The 24,969-nt window shown below is 44.3% G+C and overlaps 1 long non-coding RNA gene across 1 annotated transcript; it reads left to right on the forward strand.

Annotated features, from left to right (window-relative positions):
- Positions 1-1,643: 1,643 nt before the first annotated feature.
- On the forward strand, positions 1,644-23,754 carry LOC113572380. Its single transcript, XR_003410101.2, has 2 exons — positions 1,644-2,378; positions 22,300-23,754. It is a non-coding gene; the product is annotated as an uncharacterized LOC113572380 (long non-coding RNA).
- The last annotated feature ends 1,215 nt before the right edge of the window (positions 23,755-24,969 follow it).

The following is a 24,969-nucleotide window of genomic DNA, read 5'->3' on the forward strand; positions in this document are numbered from 1 at the left end:
TTAGCCTAGAAACTCCTCCACTCGTGCTCACTAATGAGAACGAACAAAGACCTCAAATGAAGGACCCGAAGGTTCTCATCGAAGCACTCTGAGCGCCTCGCTGAATGCATAATAGACCTACAGGAGGGGTGGCTCACACCTGAAGGCTGGTGTATGGGAGGGGCTTTTGTGTCTATGGCGACTCCTGCCTAGTCGGCCTTTATTCAGCTCGTAAGGGAGGCGGGAGGCGGGAGGGTGGAACTCTCGTGCCAGGGATGCCAATCAGAAACCGAGTTGTCACTGCCATTCAGATTTGCCCTTCCATCCGTGCACTCACCAGCCTCCAGTGCTCATCTGGATAAGAAGAGACAGAGATGCTTGATCGGCTGTCAGCGGTCCGCAATAAGGAAAGTTAAATGTCCCCGATGTAACATTTTAGTGTAGTAAAAAGCGAAGAAAGCAGAGGACAGCAGTCCCTGTAGTTTTCCTTTACAGAGAGCAGGAACAGAGCCAAGAGTTTATTAGCCAGCATTTCTTCTCCAATCCATCATATTGTTGTCCTCTGTTAACCTAGGCTCCTTCTCAGAAGGTTCTCATGTCATGTGTACTGTATCACTGCTTTTTCATGAATTTTAATGCATGATTTATAGGCACATTTAGCCCAAAGATGTAGTAGAAGCAACAGAGAAAATTGCGACCAAAGAGCAAACTATAGCAATAGCTTTTCACCCTCTCGGTCTTTGAGAAGAGACACTCTTTCTGGGTGCTGCTCAGGAACATACCAGTGAGCTGGATTTCTCAGCTGTAGTGCTCTCCTCCAATCGGTAAGCTCCTGGGCATTTAGAACTGTGGGTGGGATGTGTTTACTTATGACATGTAAAATTTTTATATATATATATATATATATATATATATATATATATATATATATATATATATATATATATATATATATATATATATATATATAAAAATTGTGTGTGTGTGTGTGTGTGTGTGTGTGTGTGTGTGTGTGTGTAATAGAATTTGTGTTTTGTAAGAACATCCTGAATAATCTCACGTTTTGGAATGGAAAAGCACATGTATGGCATTGCGACAGCAGCATAATGTCATGCCAAAGATATTTGCACACCTGTTTTCTCTCAAACAATGGGAGCCAATGAGAGAAACATCTCCTTTTCTGGCTGACGACTGGGATGGGCTGAAATGCTCTGTACAAAAAAGGGACTTTACAAATGAAGGCGATATGACTGATATCTCCCTGTGTGGCTGTCCACACCTGGTTCAAGCTTTAAAGAAGAAAGAAAATTCCCTTTTTCATCAACTGCATTATGCCAATTTGAAATAGTCATTTATTAATCCTTTATAATTACATTTCCTATTAGTAGCATGTTACCAAAGGCAGTCTACAATGGCTCAAATGTCCTGGAGTGTAGGGAGCAGGTGCTTCGTCTAAATATATTTCCTTCAGAGGCTGGTGGTCAATAGAGGTGATGTAATGCATTTGGAACAGAGCTATGTGGGCACCCCATCAACAGCATCTGTATAATTACAGGAATGCCCTCCACACTGCCTGGCAGATGACCATACTGGGACTTTCTGTTGACGGACATGAGCAGACAGCACATCGGCTTATAACTGCAGCTGCGGGTGGAGAACGCTTCCCTGCAAAACTGTGGCCTCAGTCAAGTGGTTCGGCTCTTAACCTCTGCGCTCGCTTCAGCAAGGGTATATCTGATAACCTCAGTGCCCACATGCTGATATCGGCAGCTCTTTCTGTGATCAGTTTCCTTCCTTTCCTTTAAAAATGGAAACCCTCCTTCCACGTTCATTACGAAAGGGTTCCGTGAAAGTGTAGGAGCATCAGAGGGAGATGCCTGGTGAACCGACATGACGTGCCTAGCATTATCAGCTGTAAACCGGGATTGATTCTGACAAGCTCAGGGTGAGTTTGATTTGTCCATGCATTAATGTATATGATAATGTATACATTGGCAGGTCACCATTGTTAGCAGAGATGCTGGGCCACAGACAGATGGAATACTCATGCAGAGGCTGACTTCCATACTCAGTAATAACTGAAAAGGAAAAGGAGAAAAAGGAATCCCAAATTCTCCACCAACAGTGCTGATACGTGGGATCGTCTTGTTTCTGAGACACAGCACCGCTGATTGCTCACGGCCCCGCGTTTGAAGCTCCGGGATAGGTGGGGCAGGGGAGGGGAAGCCTGGCCCAGGCCGTGGCTGAAAACAAGAAAGTCATCAGAGTTCAACCTGCAGCCCGCTTTTGATGTTCCTCTGACACAAAAAGTGGAATTGCAGTGGGCGATTATGGCCTTTCATCTTCCAGCCAGGCCGGCGGCCTGAGAGGTGAGGATGATGATGCTGTCTGGTGGCCAGGTGAGTAAACAGCGCAAGCCCACCAGGGCTGCTGATAGTATGGTGGTCAGGCGCTAGCAGGCACGCTTTGTTTGTGGGGATAGTGGTTAATGCGCTCCCCATCTCCCCCCTTCTGGTAATAAAGGTAGAAGCCTGTGGGCTAGCTGTCTGGATGAGCGAATTCTTTATTTAATGGACACCCACCCCCACCCCCCAGCCCTCACCCCCACACACCTCTCCCAGCTGAGATTTATTCACAGATTGTGCCAGGCAGAACTGCTCAGGCATTAATCGCCACATTTCACAGGCTGATGGCTTTTGTGTCAATGCCACAAAGTGGCCCCTGCTCAGGACGTAGCTTTTCCATCATCAGTGTCCACCATCAATGGCTGGACTGAGTCTCATATCAAATATATTGTTTAACACTAACCACTGTTCACTAATACACATGCCTACATCTGATTTTTTTCTTACCTATTTCACAATAGAGGTTTATACTGATTTTGGAGTTTGCACTGATAAATAGAAAGATAAATAAATAAATAATCATTACCATTGTTATGATACATTACCATACAGCATATACTTTAAAGTGCAAGAAACACCAAACCAATACTTTGTAACATTGGTGGTCACAGAAATAAACATATAGCTGTCATGATAAATGAATCAGAGTGAAGTTTGTATTTGTTAGAAGACAGAAACCAGTTCCATGCAGGTATGGAGCACCAAACCAGCATTTTTAATGTGCTGCACTCTGTTCACTCGATGGTCTAGAACGGACCCAGCTCTGCAATGCATGTTGCCCTGTTTCATGGCTGTCTAGCTAACTGGAGCTTTCAACTGCAGCTTTCCTCTACTGATAACAGCACTGATGTATTTGGATCAGTTGCTCCACATGTTGTTCTCCAAAGGAGAAGACCTTCAGGAGGAATGTTTATGGGATACTTTGAATAAGATTCCTGTCCTGATGGTTCCATGGTTATTGTGTAGTTGCAGCCTTGTTTGCTCTACGTGTTGCTCTGTTTATTGTTTCTTCTCTGTACAGCTTTGACAGCTTTGCCATCCCTGTTCTGATGGCTCTTGTAACTAATGGACTATGCTCACCAGACACTTTACTGGAAAAACTTTGTAAGTGTAGAGTTGCTCATGCTGTGTTGAGAATGGCCCACCTTCCAAATAACATCCAGTCCTCAGTGGTCCTGTGGTCCTAAACCGACCAGTGTTGAACAGGGTAGAGGATGACTGAGAAATCTTGCATACCAACAGACACGGGCTAGTTGTAGTCTTCTGAAATGTATAAGATATACCAAATAAGATGCACCTAATGATGTGGTCATGTAGATACAAATCAGAGTCTCTATTAAAGTGAGTGGTGAGGTAGGATAGGCCCTACACAAATGGGATGTCATCCCCATTGTTGTTTTAGTTAATAAATAGTTTGGCATAAGGCTCTTAATTCAACTGCAGCCATACATGTTTCATTCATCTACAGTCAGTTGTTATAGGCAGACATATTTCTACAGATACATAAATGGCTTTGAGCCCTGTGACTTATTATTAGCTCCCTCTACAGCATTCACTCTCAGCATTATGGCTGAAATTTATATAGATTAAATCTGTCAAGCTTGCATTATCAGCTCATCCTCAGAAGCAAGTGATTCACGACAAGGACAAGGAGTCCATTTGTTCGCAGGCTTTCAAATAAGGGACAGAGGCAGAGGAAGAGGCTTTGCCCACTGCTCTTTCAGCTCATTTGTGCACATCTTTATGTCACATGCTTTCACAAGAAGCACATTGTGTTCCAGGCATGCTGTCAGGCCCAACAGTGCTGTAAGCACAAGAACACAACACCCAAAGTGCATCCGCTAATAAGGCCCTTTTCGTCTCCTGACCTTACTCAGTCGCCATGTGTGTTGCAACAGAAGGGTCAAAATCAGCGTTTCAGTCAGTTCAGTCATGTCCAAAGCAGATGGGCTTTAACGTTCGCCAGCGATTAATTAGGGCTTGCGATCTGTAATTATTTTTCATGTATGATGTTCACCACATCCTATCCTGCGAGTCTTCCTACCAACATATACAAAAAAAGTAGTACATAAATAGTATGCAACTTACTTTGTTCACTTTCATTAACAATGCTAGCAGGCTGCTATCATGGAAGCATGGTGGTGGCACATAGAAGCAGTACAAAAGACCTCAAGACATGTGTAACAGAAATAGATAACCTAACAGTCTGTGTATACATTATATATCAGGACAATCCAAACCCCCCACTCCCAACAGCCCCTTACAAGAAATACAGCTCTTTTTTGATCAGAAAAGAAAAAGGGTAATTTAAGATGCAAAGTCATACATTGTAATACAGATTGTGCCATTTTCTTCTGCTTGCTGAATCTAATTTGAATTGGAAGACACTTTCCCTTTTGCATTAGTATTAGATGCCTAATTGGTCTGCCCTAACCCCCCTTGCATACTGCTAATGGCTGTCCCGTTGCTAAGGGTTACAACAGTATGGCTCTCTAATGCAGAACAATACATGGATGTCATACATCCAGTGTTCCACAGGCGTGTGGCAGAGGGTAACACACTGTTTTTGAATCTGACGCTGTAAGGCTGTGGCCCATTCTCACCCAGTGTTGTGTGGTTCTCATTTAGAAAGCTGTTACATTTCATGCCCATTACCATAAGGCCCGACAGCTGAGCAAGAGAGACTTACACAGGCTAGTAGTTATTCACACAGTACTAGAGGAGCTTAGAAGAATGCAGAGTTAAACTGAAGATTAGTTTGATCACACACGTGCACGCACACACACACACACACACACACACACACACATACACACACACACACACAAACAAACAAACAAACACACACCAACAACCATGCACACACTCACACATACATCTACACCTACACCCATGCCCATCCCAACAAATATGTTGTATTAAGCCACCAGACGAAGACCCGTGACTTCTATGCCCTTTTAAAATGCACTATCCCTGTGCATAATTAACAGCATAATCTGAGGAGATAGCGACAGCCAGGTCTAGTACAAGCCCTGCTACTGCGCAAATGGAGCGATCAGTCGTCTCCGGCATTTAATAAGGTATCTGTCACAACATGTAATTGCACAGTCAGAGACAGCGTTTCCCCAGAGCGTCACGTCATAACGATCTTCATTAACTAGTAGAAAGAGTGCTCAAGGTAATACTCACTCTATTATTTAACAATCCAAAAGTGCAATACCTCTGAGAACCCTATCCCAAGGTTGACTTTCCACTGCTAAACTGAGCCTTACTCCACCCTTATGAAAATTAATTTGCAAAAGCTCATATGCATAGTCTTGACAACTACAGTATATGGAGCATCGCTGTGAAGCACAGCAGCCTCTCCATTAAAAGCACCTGCCTGGCACCTTGTAGCCATGCACGCTGTGTTCTTCGTTAGCTATGGCTGCAGACTGGAACCCTGTTGCCTGTTGCCATGTGTTGGCCCCTATCTACCCTGCTTATCAATGGTCATCTTCTCATCGTTGGACTGCTGCTGACTAGATATTAACACTCATCAGTGACCTGGGGGTTAAGCCAATACAAAAGTGCCGGTGGGGTGCTGAGAACAGTCCGTAGCTTCGGACATCCCGGGGCTAGAAAAGAAAAAGGGTCATTTAAGATGACCCTTTGAGGGTGATGATGAGGATGATGAGGAGGAGGGTCCTGTTCTGGAATCCACTGTGTTTCTTTCAGTAGCTTGCTGGTTTCCTCTTGTCAGCCACCTAAGCCTGTGTTAGCTTCTTTCTGTTTGTTTTTTTCCTCTGTATTTCTGGTTGTACGATCGATTATGGATTTGTAGACTTTGCTCTTGTCAGCATGTTCATCCACCTTTGTGCACTGTTGTTATGGCTACACTGCTTGGCCCGCCCCTGACAGGGCCAACTGCTCAAGCACATGCCGCTACCTCAGCAAAGCTGACACAACAGGACGACCTCACTAGAGACAGTGAGGTCTTCTATAAAACAATACACCTCAACTGTTAGTGAGCGCTAAGTTTGTAGCAGGCAAGCAATGCACCGATCACAGAGTCTGGTACTTACTCCAGAGTTTTGCTGGCACAAGCGTCAACGTTTGGAGTTTTTACCTCGCTCTTTGATTCTGGAGATGTTTACATGCTGCTTCGGGCTGTACAGAGATTTGTAGTGACTCTGCACAGATTTGTTTCTGTTTATAAGTGAGTAGTTTCAGATAAATGCACATACCTTGTTTTGTTTTGTTTTTAAATCTGATGATGTAATTGGGTACACAATGGTGATCTGTAAAAATCAATATGTAGATTCAGTTCATTTTAATCTGTAGAGCAGAGGAATGAATTTAATCCTTGCCAGGCAGAACAGTTATGGACCTCTGTCATCTGATTTTGTTGTTATTTAGCTTGCTGCTACTCTGAAGCACACTCAGTACTGTGCACCGTCTGCCAGTTGGAATATATACTGACCGTTTATAAGGGCAGGTTCATCCCTCAGCATTCACTTGGTTAATGGTTTCCAGATCCTGTTCTGATAAGCTAACCAAACTCTCTCAGAGTTTTCATGGATCCATAGGTTGATTGAGGAATAGGTTATTTAAGGAAGCCCCATGTTTCCCTGTGAAAATATAATTAATAATGAAGTGTTAATAACAAAGATTGTTTTTCTCCTAAACCTTTTCTGCTAGTGTAACGCATCATAAAGGTTTCTGGGTTTTGTGCATTTGTTATACAGTATGCCGTGAACTTTGAGTTTGATGCACATTGCTAACACTGAGTAGCCTTTAGTCATGCACAAGTTAATTAATCAGTTAAGTAATTAACCCATTCATTCATTCATTTATACAGTTGTTCATTCATTCATGTATTCATTCATTCATTATTGTGCATCTCGTCTTTGATTACAGAAAACTCCCAGTTAACTCCCAGTTCAGCTCGTTGTCTAGGTCTGTCTGCTCTTGATCTGTTGTTGATTGTTTGTGACTCAGTGGCTGCTTTATGAAAAATGATACAGCAGAAATGATCAAACGAGCACATGTAGATGGAAAGGCATACCTGAAGAATTAACACAAAGGGGCTGTGTTTAGTTGTTTACACTTATGTATGCATGCTTGATCACATCCCTTCCTTCTCCAACAGGAGCCTTTGAAATATTTGTTTTAAACTTTGGCCAGCAACATTAGGATGCAGCCTGTATAGAAAACCTCTGACTGCAAAAATGTGTTGCACACATATGAACATTTTCATCCTGCTTTGACCTCTCTTCCACTTCCATGGTCTGTGCAAAATGAAAAAGAACGGGGTTGAGAGTTCTGTCACGTTCAGTGGTTCTGCGGGCCAGCAAGTATAAAATGTGTTTTACACTGACAGTCTGGTGCTGAGTAATGTTCAACAAAGTTCTAACAAGCTATTGTTTTGGTAGTTAAGGCAACAGGAAGTGTTATGCAGATGTTCAGCATACTGTTTTTTGCAGTTTGTAGGTGGTATAATTACACTCTTCACGAGACTTGCAGAACCCCACCCACCCCTTTCACTAATCACCCATATTTAAGCAGTAAAAAACACCGCCAACAACAAAAATCAACAGCAACAACAACAACAAAAAAAACCCTGTTCACAGAATCCAGCACATGATTGGGAAACGTCTATCAATAGCACCTGTGACACTCATCCGAAAATAATCATATGACAATCATCAACAGGACTGATGCTATCTTAGTAGTCCCTGCATGTGCAAAATGACAGAAAGTGAGTTCCCTGCATATGGTCTTTTGAAGGAACCCTCTAAAGCGCGATGCTGGAGTTCTGCATGAGAGACCTCGGACAATGCCCACCCAAGCCTGCAGGCAGCCCAGCACCTCCCAAGCCTACAAGCCCCCCCCCCCCCCCGCATCCCACGGCAGCACGTACATGTATTCTGGCCTGCAGACTTGGCTCGGCAGCATCCTGCAGGGCTGAGATTACAGAAGACAGGTGTGTTCCGGAAACCTCCCTACCAGTCTCTTCACAGATGCTCGCTTCACTTGACTAGATGCTATGTTTGTTCATTCATTGCACTTTCAGTTTGAATAACCTCAAAGTGATTTTGCAGCATTTCATTTTACACTTTACAGTACTCTGTATCAAAATTCCCTCCATTTCATGAGATGTTTAACTCCAGTGGATGTCACCTTCTTCTGATGCTGACGGTTTCTCTATTTAAGTTGTGCCTTCATTTTTTCTCCCGTGGGTATCAATTTCAATGATTTCTTCAATCTGAGGTGCCGAACAGTGAAGTGATTACTGCATCAGATGAATGCAGCACGGTCCCCACCCTGGTTGGCCACTCCTTTAACAGGGTCAGATCACTGCAGCAAGTGGGGGACTGGCCCACAAACACGCCCCTGCCCTGCTCCAGCCTCACCGTTTTCTGGAAACCCTCCCGCCACCATGGAGATAACCGTGCTCTGGCCTGTCTAGTGACCTACTTTACATCTGTGCCTGATCCTGAGTCTTTAAGGGGTGATGGCAGAGTATTGGCAAGATGAGCATAAGGAGAGAGGGAGAGGTTGGGGGGGTGGAGATTGAGGGACAGAGTGAGAGGAAGAGAGAGTGAAAGGGTGAGAAGGAAAGAAAGAGAGAGGGAGGGAGCACAGCAATTGTAACTCCATGGAAATGCACTGAGGGCAGATGTTTTATTTGCAGCAGCACTGGCAGTGTTTGCAGACAGGTACATCTGTGGAACGGAGCAACAGCAGACAAAGAGTGTTCAAAGCCCTCTGCCAAGCAGCTGAGCGTGAATATTTCCTGACTCAGCAGGTGAGGGGCAGAGAGAAAGTCCTCTCCGAGCCTCCAGCCAAGGGATGCACACCCTTGATATGGGCTTGTTTTCAAATGGTGCTTTTTCAAACAGCCTATGGAAAACTGCACTGAGGTGACATAAGCGAGGGGGGGAAAAAAAACAGCAGTCCGGATGAAATTGAGATTTGCTGTTCCACACTGAGGTGAGACAAGCAGCGTCCTCTCTGCTCCTCGCTTTTATGGGAAATTTTCCAGGTTTTATGGCCCAAACATTAAACCAAACGGGGAGCGATAAACACATGCCACTGACCTCATGAACACATCTCCCGTCAGAGGTGCCATGTTTACGATGCGCGAGCCAAAGCCCCTTTGAGGGACCCCGAAGCCTCCCAGCCCATTCGAGGTTATGGATTATTAGAGCAGTTAATGTCACTACTCACGTTGGGTTGGCTGGTGGTCATGTGGCTCTGTGCCGCCTGTTCGCCTGGTGGATAGAGACGAAGCTGATCTGTTCTCAGGTCAGTATGTATGGTAACAACATTGGAAACTTATTGTAAGGGACCTGCAGCGGCCCTGAAGGAGGTGTGTGCACGTGGGCATCCCGCGCCGCTGTGATCCACCCCATCTTGGGTTTGCTTAGCATTCCGGCCCATCCACATCTTCCAACGCACATCATTCCGGGCTTGGAACATGGAGGGGAGCACAAATTCGCCCTTATTTTGAATCAAATCAGCGAAGGCCTGTTTTTTTTTCTCTCGGTGCAGTGGAAACGTAGTGGCGGGGATGTAGGAGGGGTAGTGGTAACTGATTATCAAGTGGGACCAGGGAATTGTTTCAGGGTGCCCTGGGTTATTTTCTTTTGTTCATGAAAGGTTTGTTAGGGTTGTAAGTCAAGCCTTGATAGAGTGAATGGGTTCCAAGTCTGTCTGTCAGCTTGACGTGCTCATGCGCCCATAAACAGGGTAAAAAGCGTCCCTCTGGGCTTTGAATGTTGCCTTTGTGTCGGAATGAATGTCTGTCTCCCGTTTTGTAATAAGCCAAAGGGGGGGGCGGCTTAGTGAGATTGTGATTATGGTCTGACAAGGCAGCTCTGCTCTTTTCTGTGGCATATGGAGGGGGTCAAATGGCTTCGGCAAAGTGGGCGTATTTGCGTAGATTCTCCTCTTTCCTCTAAGGGGAGCTCTGCCATCGAAAACAACTGGCACTGCCTCTCCAGCCCCTCCCCGCTGTGCACAGAAGCCGACCAGAGGAAATTCAGTCTGTTTGTGCTGGACTTCAGTCATACCTCTGGTTTACATCCCTTTTGTCGTTTCTCAATATCCCCTCGCAGGAAAGGGGGAGGGGTGCGGGGGTGGGGGAACAGCAGCAAAATAAATTACAATGTCCCCGAAGTATTTACCTGTGAATGAGACTGCGTTACAGAGAGAGGCTTGGAGGAAGAGGAGGGTGACGACCCCTATCTCTCACCCTGTTTTGAGAGACAGGGCAACCCGTTTGGAGTGGCAGCCCATGGCGGGTGCCCATGCGCAGGCTGGGTTGATTCACTCTCCCCCCCCAGTGGGTGCGCATATTAGAGTATTGTCCTTCTGCATTGCCGTCCATGAGACGGCTGCCATGGCTGCCTATCACATCCTACTGGCTCTATTCTTACCCCCCTACCTCTCTCAGTGCGCCTTGTTTTTCTCGCTTCCCTTGTCATCTCTGCCATGGTATTAGTTCACTTTTTTTTTTTTTTTTACGGCTAATCAGCCAAACGAAGCCGATGCAGTGTATTTGTTTTCCCAGCATTTCCCAGCGAGCCGAGAGCTGGAAGGCAGCGTTTAGTTGAGGCACTGGAGCTGTGAGGTTTTTTTTTTTGAGGGTTGCACGCTTCGTGTGCTTTCCCCCTCGATTCAGGGAGGCACATGTCATTTTGATTCCCCGCAGAAGACCAATAAATAGTAACCGGGCTCCAAGCACTTAACGCCTCTGAAAGCGCAGCATACTAAGTGAGCTCGACTGGGTTTGTTGCACACAACTGCACGCAACCCTACGCATCTTCTTGAGCACGTGTAAACCTCCTGAGCTGCCTCTAAAGCAGGGAGGAGACAGCAAGTCTAGAGGTGGAGGTGGGAGGTGGAGCATGGCCGGGTGGAGAAATATAAGCTTCCCTCTCAACTACGTCAACATGCACATTGTTTTATCTCCTAGCCAAAAAACCTGCCGTTGGTACAGAAGCCCCTTGATGGTGGTGGATTTATTCTCGAGTTATTTGCAATTTCAAACAAATTTCATTCACCGTCTGCCTGTTTGTTCCTGTGATTATGTGCTCCTCAGATACAGAAAGAGGGAGGAGAGAAAGAGGGGATGGTAGGGAAAAGCCGGAATGAAAAGACACGCAATTATTCTTGCTACGTTTTTTTCTTTAATGAAATGCGAAAGTAATTCCCCCATGAAAAAGGCGGTAATTGCCCAAACAGTGTTATAATGTGACAATCGTGGTAAAACAAAGTATGAAATCGCATGGGATTTTAATCATGGATAATTCTCACACGAAGCTTGACAAGTTGAGATAATTAAAAAAAAATTTCTTTGGAAAAATAAGGGTTTGTTGGCATGTCAGAGAAGCTTATTTGCCCTGTCCTCCCTGTAGTCCTCTGTGGCACTAGTTGGCAAGGTTTATCAGGCTTTAAACTTGGAGAAATTCAAGGTAAAATTAGTCGTTTTTATCCTCTGCATATTAGGTTGAGATGGACTCCCGCTGAAGACGCACAGCTATCAGTTAACGATGATGAAGCCCATGAAATTAGAGCCTAACAGTACTACAACACCAGAGCCTTGCAGGAAAATGCAATCGAGGAACCAATTATAATTACGCGAGGCTTCTTATTGTTTGTACCAACCCACATATTACAAATTACTATTTTAGGAAGCACTTGTGTCAAGGAATAGTTTCTAATTACTTGATAAAGTTCTTCCTCTTGCTGTACCTAAAGTATGGCAGCTTGTGATTAGGGTTCAAAACCAGCAACGCTAATATGTAGTTCATGTGTAGCCCACAATTTGCATTGTATCCAGGTAACTCTGATTGTTTCATTAGATGATGTGGTGCAGTCTAAAGACAAATGCATAAAATGATGAAATTACTCTAGCTTTTTCCAGATCCTGCTATAAACAGTATTAAGCTTATTGTCATTATAATCACTGGTACTACTCCAGTGCATGACTCCACATAAGAGATACGGGTCTGCTGTCTCAAAAGGCATGATGTTGTAATTCACCATATCCATAACTTTGAATCTTAGTCGTGCCATGTGACAAGGCTAGGTGGGCAGGGTTCCATGTATAGGCATTTCCTGGGTTCTTATTTGGAGAAAAGGGTGGCAGAGTCTTGCTTATGTTAATGGTCTTTGGGAATTCCTGTACTCACTGACTACTCAGAGGCAATGGTACATGGCTGGGCATTCAGAGATAGCGGATTCAAAAAGCATGTTCAAAGAAACAACAGCATGACAGAGCTGCCGCAAAGTTTTTGCTCATCTGAAATGTATCGGAAAGCTCCGGATAAAAGTAGTTTCACCTACATAGCCAATTACATATGAATGCTCCTGACATTGGTTTAGCAATATCTTGACCCAAACATCTTCATAAGGGGTATTTAATGCTCCAAATCACATGGCCCATAATACATTCAATGAAATACAAAAGAAAATATTCAAAATAGGTGTGACATGCAACGCATTTCCTTTTTAAAGAGACCTTTATGTGAGGGTGTCCAGGTTTCCAATCGCAAATGTGCCTCATATTATGGCCATCCAACTTAAATTGTGGCCTCCACCCACCTGTGTTATGTGTCTGCAGTGCTCTGTAATAAGCATTCTTGACATTGTGGTGAGTCACTCCACCTAATGTGGACCACACCACCATTCAAACAAATACATTACTTGCAAGGAATGGCATGAAATTATACCTTTAACTGGAAGTGTTTTGCAATTGTATGCATGAGTAAAGGTGAAGGTGTTTTTCTGACACTGGTTTCATTGGCCACACTTATAATTGCCCTCCAAATTGATCATTGAAGATTGAAGACCATTTAGCATGTGAGGTGCATGTTTTTACCATTCTGTCCTGGAGAGCTGAGCAGTTAAAAAAAAAAAAAAGTAATTGAGGGGGTACGTTAAACACTGATTTAAGGTCACAGTTAGGTTCAACAATTCAGTGATGTGCCAGCATTTAAGAATTGTATTTCTGTTTCAGCACCAAGGGAAGAATCTTATATGTAGAAGTTTCCCAACAGTTATTTATTTACCCACAAATCATAGGAATCTAATTGAGCCATCTTTATAAAACGTTGTTCTGCTGACATTGTGCTAAACTGCTTTTCTTTATAAGCCAGTGAAAGGACCTCTGTCTATGGTCAGCTGTTTGCTTGGTGTGGGAGCTACAAATGCTTGTTATGCAGTGAAACTGGCTCATGGGTGGAGTCTTAATGAGATGTCAAGGATGAAAGCTCCACATCACTGTGGTTGGTCAATTTATTGGTGAAGGACGGTGTGTAATAAAGTGTTGTTTTTTTCAACCAGAATGTAATTAAGATAAGGCTTAGATGTTTCTCCAAGATACTATGATTGTGGTATCATCAATGTATTGTTTGTACAGAGGTATACTCTAGAACTTTATTACTATTTGGATTCAGATTAAATTGATTCTAGGCTGATGTACATGTTGGCATAGTTTGGAGTCATTACACTGAAAACAACATTCTGCCAGCTGGGTTGTGGCTGTTTTATGAGTTGCAAGTCTTCTAAACCTCCAATTTGTGGAAAGTTAATCTAGAGATAATGGTAATGGTGATCCTCACTAGCCAGAGCCCTCCCTGCATCAAGGGCCTTCCGCAAGCTTCTGAAATAAATTGATGATGGTTTCTAATTTTGATACTTACAGAAATAAATAATAAGACTGCACCATCCATGATAAGTTCTGCATATTTGCCTGTTTCTTCCCTTGATTCAGTGCATAAAGTAAGCTTTTTGTTAAAAACTAATCTAACAGGCAGTGTTTCTGCGATCGTAACTCAAGACGTTAGCCTCAGCCCAGCAGCTAACAGTAAAACACACTGTTAGTTACAAAGCAGACACACACACGAAGGGAGAAAGAGTAGACAACTTTTTTTCTGATGCAACTGAAGACATGAGACAACGTGAGCTCACCACAGTAGGTAGCTAATATGTATTCCAACATTCAAGAACCGTGTACTGAGCGGATTCAAAATGACAAAATGAAAATGACAGTAAATATATTTTCATTCCTTTAGCTTTTTTTTTGAGGGGGCGGTGCTGGGAACACTAATGTAGTCTTTATGATAGGCTTTATATTTAGATGTATGTTCTATTAATTATCTTTTTTTGATTGTAACTGAATGCTGAAGGACTGAAGAGCATTGATGGTGTTTAGCTGCAAAAGTAATTCAACAGCTCTTAAGAAAACACCTAAAGATAATAGACAGTAGACAGCAGAGTGTCTTGGTTCAGTTGTTTTGCATTTTTTTAACCATGAGGTGTACAAGAATCGGCAAATCGCTGCCTGTACACTAACAATAGAAAGGCCTTCAAGAAAAAAAGAAGGCATGGAAGAAAAAAACAGGTGTAGGTGACCTGTGCATCTTAAGAGGGATTATGGGAAATGAGAACGCTCGCCCCCAAGCAAGGATCGGTATGCATAAGAGCCGTGAGCATCAAAGAATGTGTTTGGAAAGAAACAACCCTCTGTTCTTTAATCAGGGCAACCATGGGAGCATCACCAGGGGCCCATCTAAACCTTGCTCTTCAAACAGCCTAGCCCGAGATCTGTCAGGGGCCTCCAGCTCTGGCAGGCAGACAAAGTTGTCTCTGTCAGTGACCTCGTGGGGTTTGGGCCAACAAGGGGAGCATCTCTTCCCTTCTTGACCGAGTTTTTTCAGTTTCCTTGTGTTGGGTTTCGGTGACATCTCTATCCCTCCATGGCCAGAGACCAGGTGGCACCCTGTTTTCCATTCATGAATTCATTAAGTCCCTAATGGAGTTGAATCGGACCCATCACCAGCAGTCACCCTGTGATCGGCCTGACGTACCACTCACTCAAGCTGTGCATAGACCAGAAGACCCAGCCGATCACATGGTAGCTGCAATAATGGGGGAAAAAAAGCTCCCTAATTGCACTGCAGAAATGTCAGGCCAAATCCCTTGCAGCTGGTACAGGCTATTGCTCCTAATGGACCCCGAAAAATCTCGCCTCTCGCTCTGTCCTTCCTGCTCATTTCCTGGGCCCCGTTCAGCGACCATCCTATCTTCGAGCTTGCCAGCGGTTTGCTGCAATCCTCCAAAGGGAGCGGGGTCATGCCTCTAATCGCAAGCACAGAGGGCTTGGTGGAGAGGGTTGAACCTGCAGGGTGGAACTGGAGTGGCCTGGTTCTTTGGCCTGGAGCATTGGGGCCCCTTACAATGCAGAGGAAAGCCTCTTTCAGCCACTTCTGCTGCTCTCGCGAAACATTCAGGACACAGGTGGCCAGATGTGACCGGAGGTGCTACCTCTGAGCTATGTTTTGGGCTCCTTTCCCAATATCTTTGCCGACCGATTTAGTTTTTCCTAAGAGTCCTCTTAATTCGTCCCTAATACATCGTTGCCTTTTAACCATCAACCCCCATCGCCCCAGTTCTCCTCAGAGAGGGTGCTGGTGGTGAGGAAGAGGTTGCCATAGTTATTTATCTGCTCAGTTCCTTCTGCGCATCAGCAGCGGGTAGAAGGAGGTGGGTCAGTGCGATGGCATGTCCTCCGGGAGATAACAGTAATGTCATAGTGAGGAGGAGCCTCCCTCTCTCTACCTCCCTGTGTACCATGCAAGTCTCTCTCTCTCTCTCTCTCTGCCTTGCTGTCTCCCAATTCTATAATTAGGTTGCTTTCAGGCACAGAGGTGCAACATCTATCATGTGGGTAATGCTAGCATCTTAGCAAAGGGAGGTAGAGAACACCTCCACCCCACACAGCATGTTGGGGAATATTGGTCTGATAATGGAGGAGCAGCACACATTTGTTTACACAAGTGTTCATTATTGATGTTTCATCGTTTGAAATATTGGGAGACAGAGGGAAAAAAAGAAATACGGGACAACCTAGTTGTATGGAGTGTATGGAGGCCACTCCAAAAACACAGTCACTGCCTCGCCGCAGGTGGTTGTGCAGCACACGGCCGAGCTAAGCAGTTTCTTGCTTGCTTTGTGTGCGTGCCAGACCGCATTTGCGGGAAAACTGGTGCCACCGAAGAAGAGAAAGAAGGAAGAAAAGAAGAAGAAGAAAACACCTGGCACCAAACAGAAAGCTCATTCTAACATTAAACTCTGGCTTTCTGAGCCCGGCCTGTTCTTAATTAGAAGTGAATGTTGGGAGACAGGCTTATTCATTCTCTCTGACAGGTCCTCCTTGTGTTCTCCTGAAGGACTTGTGCTCGTCAGCTAGGGAGGTGCCTGGCGCAGCATACCCACCCTGGTGGAGTGATATATTTTAAACTCACCTATTCTCGCTCTTGGGCTTCAGTGTCCATCACCTTAGTTTTACAGACAAGGTGGAGGGGGACAAGGGGCTGGTGCATGAACATAGTACAATAGGGGTTGTTATGGTTTATGGCGATATTCTAGCCTTTCCATGCTGTAAATCTTAGGCCACCCTCCCCCAGTGACAGAGACCCGTCTCCAGTAGCCGAGTTTAATGGGCCACCTGCCACGTCGACCTAAATATCGATCTCAGCTTTCCTGTTCCCCCGTCTTCCTCGAGCTGTAACTCCTCAGCACCTTCATGGCCTGAAGGTAGGTGGTAAGTAGACGGGTGGGCGGATGGGTGAGCATAAAGGTTGGCGGTAACCACCCTCTTCTGGTCAAGCCTTCAGTCCTCTGGTCAGATTCTTAAGTAGGATTGTATCTGGCTTTCAAAAGACAAAGGGCAGGAGAAGTGGAGTGGCAGCACTGAGTACAGTCAATGCTACACTCTCTCACTCTGCCCTGGCCTCGAACTACGTTCTGTGCTGATTCTTTTGCGTTGTACACGCACATGCAGCTAGAGAGCTTTTGTGATTTATCAAAGCCTCATAAAAACTGGTATTGTTATAGGGTGGAATTTTTTCCCACACCACCCGCCCCTTTTTGTATGGGGCTCTCTCTTTCTGTGCGTATCTCCTCCCGGATGACTCATCCCTGCTCACCTCAACATTTATGGGTATTTATTTGGTCGCAAACATTGTGTTGAATGCTGCTGGGAGGCGCTTGCACGTGGCAGCCAGAGAGGAAGTGTGCAAAGGCCCGAGAACCTGGCCTGATCGCCCTGTGCCTCAGGCCCTGGGGAAACCCCACAAAGGCCAGTCAGCAGATAGCAGGTAAGCCGAGATGTCCTCCACCCCCCGCCAGAAAAGTCGCATGAGAACCTCTCCATTTCACCCAAACGGAGTCCTGAAGAAAGAGCAACGTCTCGACGCCCTGCAGCGCTTGCCTTACCCGTGAGCCCGGTGACATTTCAAGCACGGGATTTAATAAAGGAAGGACTGTCACATGGTACAGCTGCCTTCCAGCCAATCTTTGGTTGGGCTTTGGAAGAGGGAAGAGAAACACGGGGGAAATTAAGGCACTGTCTCATTCCGCTGCAGGCGTGGGACTCAATGCCATCTAAGACTGGCTCCCTCTCTATATGGTTCTGTAGGGTACGATCTGCGGATATGGGCCAAATTTATGAGCGAGCAGTTATGGCGCTTCCTTTCTTTCCTGTCTACCCCTTCTCCTGCTGTTGGCGGCAGGACACAGGCGGGTTTGCTCGTTAACACTAATGAGTAAGCACACGCTCTGGGATGAGATGGAAACAGCGAGAACAGCGACACAGTTTGCAGTAATTGGCTCTAAGGTGGACTGGATGAAGATAATTGGAGGCGAATAAGGAAACTTAAGCCTATAATTACTTGTCAGCTCCTGTTTATTCGAATGCATTTCTCAACAGTGCAGTTGAAGCTCTAAAATTGAGACCCCACCCCCCATAAATGCACCTGTGCGCACATGCCTTTAATGGATAAATACAGTACATCAATACATCCTGTGGGGCCCAGAGTGTTCATCAGTAGACATAAAGGACATTCATACAAATCTAGTGCATCTGAATCTTCTCACAGTTTTATGTAATTATGGACTATTCAGGATAGAATTGGAGTAAATCCTTTGCTGTGGATTACAAATTGTCTAGCTATAGTGTTCCTGATAGCAGCTGGGGATGATAGTGATCCCATATACATGCACAACCATACATTGTACATTGTGTATATAAACATAATATACATATATTGTACATACATTGTTAATATATTTTTGTACATATATAGAATATATATTTCTCTATGCACCCCTGTTTTCTTTTTCCTCAGTTTGGACAGAGCACTCTCAACCATTTCACTGCGAGTTATACTGTGTATGACTATGTATGTGACAAATAAACCGAACTTGAACTTGAACTTGAATATACGCACTGACACTCCACCATCTTTCCATCTTTCCCCCTTTACTCATGGGATATGAGCCAAGAACCTTCTGGGCACTGATGCAGATCTCCAACTGCTGCACCACCCCTGCTATCACAACTTGGCAAATTGACTCTTACATTATGACCCATTACCCTTACAAAGGACAAACATGCATTACCTTCTAGAGGTAAATAATGGCATTGTCGTAGTTCCTTGTAAGCTCAACATTAGACACGCCCCAGGAGTGCAGTTCGTCAGTCTGCTGATTGGTGCCAGGTACGGCTACAAAAATGTCACGGTAGTCATCGACGACGCTGCTGGTAAATCATGCCAAGTAGAGCCACTCCACTGATAATTACTAGGCCTTGCTGAAGCGCAAGGGTCTGCGTTCCACATCGTGAATCTGCAGTAAAACTTTCTTCCCCCTCCCCCTCACTAGTGATAGACACCTCTAATTAATACCTAACGGCCGATGGAACCAGCTTATGTGATTATGCTAAAGTCATCTGATGCAGTAAGCACATAGTATGTCCCTACATCATTTTTTTTTTACCCCAAATGGGCAGTGATTACATCGATAGTAAAAAGCTAAAAAGTGCTACAAAAGCCAGGAAACCAGCAATAAACAACAACAGCAAAAAATGATGATAATTGGAAGAGGCAACCTCAGCAGCTTACTTTTAATTAATCTCCAATCCTCTACTCCCAAACACCAACCAACATAACCCACACCCACCACCCCATAGCCCCAACACCCCCCACAGTGATTTCAGAGGCCTTGCACCGTTCTTGTATTCTATATAGGGGAAAATGAAGAGGGGTAGGCAGGGAGTCTTGCTAAGATTTGTTCTGAGAAGTCTTTGCTGGTATCAGCAAGTATGTGCCAACTGCTGCCATTTATCAATGCAATGAAATCTCTCTCGCTCTCTCTTTTTTAACCACCCTACCCTTTCTGGACTGAGTTTTATTTCAGCCAGAGTACAGATGCACAGTGGCTGTAGAGGGGAGGGTCTTAAGGGTTCCCACGGTCTACTTCCTGATAGCTGTTGTGAAAATGTCACCAAAATATTATTCCGAGCAGTATTTGGAGCACTGCTATGAAGCATTCGAAGGTTCTTCTGGACCACATGTTTTTAGCCCTGATCACATTGTCAGTACCAGCACAATAAACAGCCTCTTCTGTACATAAATCTGGACTGGATGGTTTGGAACAGCAGGTTTAAAAAGTAAGAAGTAGAAGTCAAGACAGGCTTTATTGTCATTCATCCATATACTTGATATACATTGGAATGAAACTTTGTTTCTTATGTTCCATGGTGCTCATAACAACAGTAGAAGCAGAGGACACAAGGCCAAATGAATCGCCTCACAGCAGTACATTACACAGGATGGAATGAATCAACCAACAACAGTTCAGTACACAGGACCAAATGAATCACCTTACAACAGCACAGTACACAGGGCTGAATGAATCGCCTCACAACAGTACAGCAACACAGTATACAGGACCAAATGAATCAGTAAACAAGGTTGAATGAATTAGCTCTCCAGCATACCCTTCCAGTCCTCATCCAACCACCTAAAAGTTAACACTCTTTCCATCTGTGGTCCGAGCAACAGTAATCACCCCATTGCTTTCGCATTTAGGGCCTTGAATGATGTAGTCACTCCCAGTGTTGACAGCCAGTGCTTAATTAAGACCTGTCTCATGGGAGGGGCTTTCGAGGAACTTGGCGAGCCTCTCTAAATCACCCACAGTCCGTTTCACACAATCGGCCAATCGGCCGTTGGCTGCTCGTGGCCATAATCGCCCTCGTGGTGGCCAGATTACTGCGCCTGCCTTTCGTTATGTGCCCGCCCGGGCGTATGTGTTTATCAATCGTGGCGAGGGTGGAGATGCATTATGTATCGACATCGTTTATATGCATAGTGGCTGAGCAATTGCTATCCTCATTGATTTTTGGAGTGATTTAATAGTGGCTCTCAACAAGTGTGGAAGATTACACTGGTCCTGTTCAGAAGCATGTGGTATAATCACAGTCCCACTTATGAGGTGAAGCGAGCCGCGGAGGTTAATTGTTGGTTTGTTGCCTCTTAAGAGCACGCAACATTTTTGAGGAGGTGCGTGTAAACAACGTGGGGCTTGGCCAATCAGATTACAGACTGCCTCTGTTGTTTGCCTTTCTGCTATTAAATGGTCTTATCGCTAAAGTTAAAGATTTGAGTGCTGACACAGACAGGGCATACATGGACGCACACGCACGCATGCAAGCGCACACAGACGCACACACATGCACAAGTGCATATGAGCACTTCAGCCTGGTGACATCAAGACAATTCTGCATCCATATCCTCTGGTGGTGGTGTCTGTCGGGTTAGGTACAGAGTTATTGGGCTCCTGCAGGAACTTGAGATGTGAGACCTCACCTCTTCCGTGTGCCCTCTGTGGGGCCCCACGCTCTAGGCTGGCTTTGTCACATGCTCCGTCCTCTCCATGCTCCCGCCCCGTGGGATCAGGCCAGCTGAGACGAATTCACTGCGCACACACACACACACACACACACACACACATGCACATATGCACGTACACACATGCTCACATACATACATACACGAACACACACACACATGCAGAAATGCAACCACTTGCATGCCCATATACACCCGCCCCACACACACACACACACACACAGAGCCACATGCATACACAGCCACATGCACAAACACATGTATGCGCACACACAAATGCACACACATGCATACCCCCAAGCCACACACACACACCCACACACACATATATACACACACACACACACACGCAGATAGCCACATGTAAACACATACATACACAGACTCTCTCACTGTCTCCCACTCTACCTTACTCTTTCTTTTCTGCCGAGTATATCAGTTGCAGTACTGTTCCTTCCTCTTCTCTACAGTGATAAATAAACTGAAAGATGGATTGGTAAAAAACGGCTTGTTATTTCTGCTTCTCATATGAGCCAGCAATGGAGGTCTCCCACTATGTCCATTAGAACTCCCCATGAAGAGCAGAGGTAATATTTTCACTCTTAACATTGTTGTTCATGGTCCACCAGCCATACTTGTTATATTTATTTGCTTGCTTGTTTAAGTCTCCTATGTAATGATAGTACTGACACACATCGTCACGGTTACATCCATCAACTGGGAGCAGCATTGTGTTGCACTGGTTGAAGTGATTCCATTTTAGGTAAAACATTGTGGGCATCTGGGAAAGCATTCCTGCATAAACAGTGGCTACAGGGGCACTTTCATTCATTGATTCCTGGGCAGTAGAGGTGACTGGCCACATATATTTAACGGAATCTTACACTCGAGAGACATTGTGTGTTGTTGAGCGACACTTGGTTAGTTTTCTAAAAACTTGTATACTTTTCTATATTCAAGCGAGTCAGCTAGTTCACAGTAGCTAACATCCTCAAGATCACAACAGTCCCTTTGTGCTACTTTGTACAAAGCATAAAGTACTTTGTACTGTTTGTCCTTTGTCCTGTTGAACTGTGCTTTTGTAATGTGGAGTTTGAAAAACTGGCCTCAGTGTGTTAGGTGTTAAAATAAGCCCAATGTCCAAAATCCTTGTTCCGTTCTCATTCCAGAGCTGAAGCCTTACCTGCTGACATCCACGGAGCCCTAGCAGCAGAATTCTGCTGTCAGAGGCACGGCTGTGCTGAAAATAAGCAACTGGTTTGGAGTCCTGCTGCCTTGGTGAACTCTCTCACGTTTGCTTCGAGACTCCTGCCTCGTGACTCCTGCCTCAAGGCTGCTGCCTCAAGTATCTTGCCTCAAGACTCCTGCCTTGAGTCTGCTGCCTTGGGACTTCTGCCTCAAGTCTCCTGCCTCCATCTCCATTTCTGATGGCATCACACAGCAGATAACTGTATTTGCAAATCCTTTGTTGAAAATGTCATGGGGCAACAGTTTATGTAAGGTGTCTTGAAGTGTTACATTCACCGATTGCTGTGGCATAGTCTTCGCTTTGCTCAGTGCTGTTCTTTCTGTAGGCCATTGTGGTAGGTACTGTAATGTTTTCATGATGAAAATAGCTCTGTGTGAGATTTGCCAATATTTGTACTCAACGTGTAATATTTGTCCTCAGTGTATAATGCTTGTGAATCAGGAATCTTCTGACATCTGCTGTAGTTACTCTCTGTTGAGCATGTGATATGTTTACACATAATGCAAGCTTACAGCTAGGGTAAGAGTTGTAATGAAGCAATATCTTAGCAGTATCTTAAAATTTAATTTCTAGTTATTCTGCTTGGGATGCTCCTAAAATTGTTTTTCACATGTCTTTTATGTGGAGACATTAGTGCACTGCTCGGTAAAAGTTGTTTCCTTCTGTTTTCCACAGGCAAATGTCCCTAATGATAAACAGAAAGCCATAATTTTTGGAGCCCTGTTTCTCATCATGCTGAGATTTTCCAATCTTCCAAAATCCCTTGATCATTTAAGTCATTATGTATGCTGCACCTATTTGGATGGTTTAAGCATCAGACAGAAGAACCTACTTTGTTCGCACCACCAAAGTAGAGTAATGTCACAGAAATGATTGTCTCGAATGCCTAAATCATTGTTGTCTTTAGTTTTAGTTGTGAAAAAAATCCTTTTTTTTCTCTTGAATCATAGGTCCAAACCATTATTTTCAGCAGAGACTTTATTTTCAGCAGAGACTTTTGCAGTACGAGGCTAATCCAGCAAACGGCTATAATTAGATATACACGCTGCAATTGCAAGGACATGCTGTGTGGGCTTACAGGCGGCAGAGCATTTTCTTGTGCGGTCCTGTTTAAGCCATGGTATTTGCATGACGTTTAGTCCAGTGAACGCTGTTTAGAGTGCATCTCCTGGGGAACATTCAAGGAGACGAGTGTGGGAAGCCATGAATTAGTCTACTACCGTATGCCTTCTTCTCTCACCGGCAACGGGGGCTGATGTCGAAGGGAGGAAGGCAACCTCTCGTGACATTGGTGCCAGGGCATAGCTGATGTGTTGAGCTCGTCCTTGTGAAAGCACATCTTTTAAAGGCAATAAAAGCATGAAAATGAATCAAACCTAAAGCGTTTCTCTGTTAGCTTAGCTTGGCATTTGTGGAAGGAAGAGGAAAAGCGAGGGGGAAAATAAATTATTAAGCTAAAGCCATCATTTGCTGTTCCTAAATGTGAATATGCAGTGGTAATCAAACAAGCAAAGGGTAGATACTAAACACATTAGCATGGGAAGGGAAAACATTATACAGCCGGTGCATAGGTGCAAATATTTGTTTGTAAATGTTAAATTGTACAACATGACATAATGAAACTGACATTTTTGGTTTCAGTATTATATCAAGCAATTTAAATGCAACAAAATCAAAACAAAAAAATATGAGTTAAATATGACGTAGGCAATTATGACATTGCATTTCCTTATGACAATGTGTTCAGACAAATTATCAGTATTAGTTAGCAAGTGTCTTATTTCAGCAACAGTCATGAGGTTAATTAACTCCGCATATTAAAAACTACAGCATCCATTTAATCACTGCATGATGATAAATTACAAATGGATTGGTTTCATATATCCATACTTGTGATGTTTCTTGAAGCAAAACATTTTGGGCTTTAAATATAACAGGGGCATTATAAAACATTTATGGAATAAATTGCTTCATACAACATTAGTCTGCAGCATGTAAAACATGATGAAAATAGCAAAATACAACTTTGATTTCACCATCTAAGCCAAAAGGATGAGTCTTCATTTAAGCGAGTCTCCATTTTTCCCTAGACTTGCATGAAATTCATTTTATTAGACTTGCTCTACATGCATTGTTCATTTTATTAGACCTACACTAAAATGATTTTACTAGACTTGCCTCGTTCACTTTACTAGACCTGTGAGAGTTCCTATAAATTCAGTTTGGGAATTAGGAAGAGCTCCAGAAGTGGAATTTTTTGTCCATTCATATTGGCTCAGCAATGTTCTTTGCAGGGTTTTTTATGCTCCTAAAACCTGTTTCTTGATAATGTGTACTCAAACTTAGAACCAGCATCAGTCCACTTCCTTTTCACCACCCTGCATCCACGACTGAACAAAATAGCCTGGAAAGTACAGAGACACGTGCGATGGGTCAGTGAGCATTTTCTTTTGGGCGGTGCTTTTAAAAATCTGCTAGCACTTCGCTATTGACCGTTTTCATGTTTGTGCCGCCTGTTGGGTGCTTCCAGATGCACGGCTCATCTCAGTGGACTTCTCTCCAGTCTGCTGCCTGTCATCAGGCAATCAAT

The sequence above is a fragment of the Electrophorus electricus genome, chromosome 20 (genome assembly GCF_013358815.1).
Source record: "Electrophorus electricus isolate fEleEle1 chromosome 20, fEleEle1.pri, whole genome shotgun sequence".
Lineage (NCBI taxonomy): Eukaryota > Metazoa > Chordata > Actinopteri > Gymnotiformes > Gymnotidae > Electrophorus > Electrophorus electricus.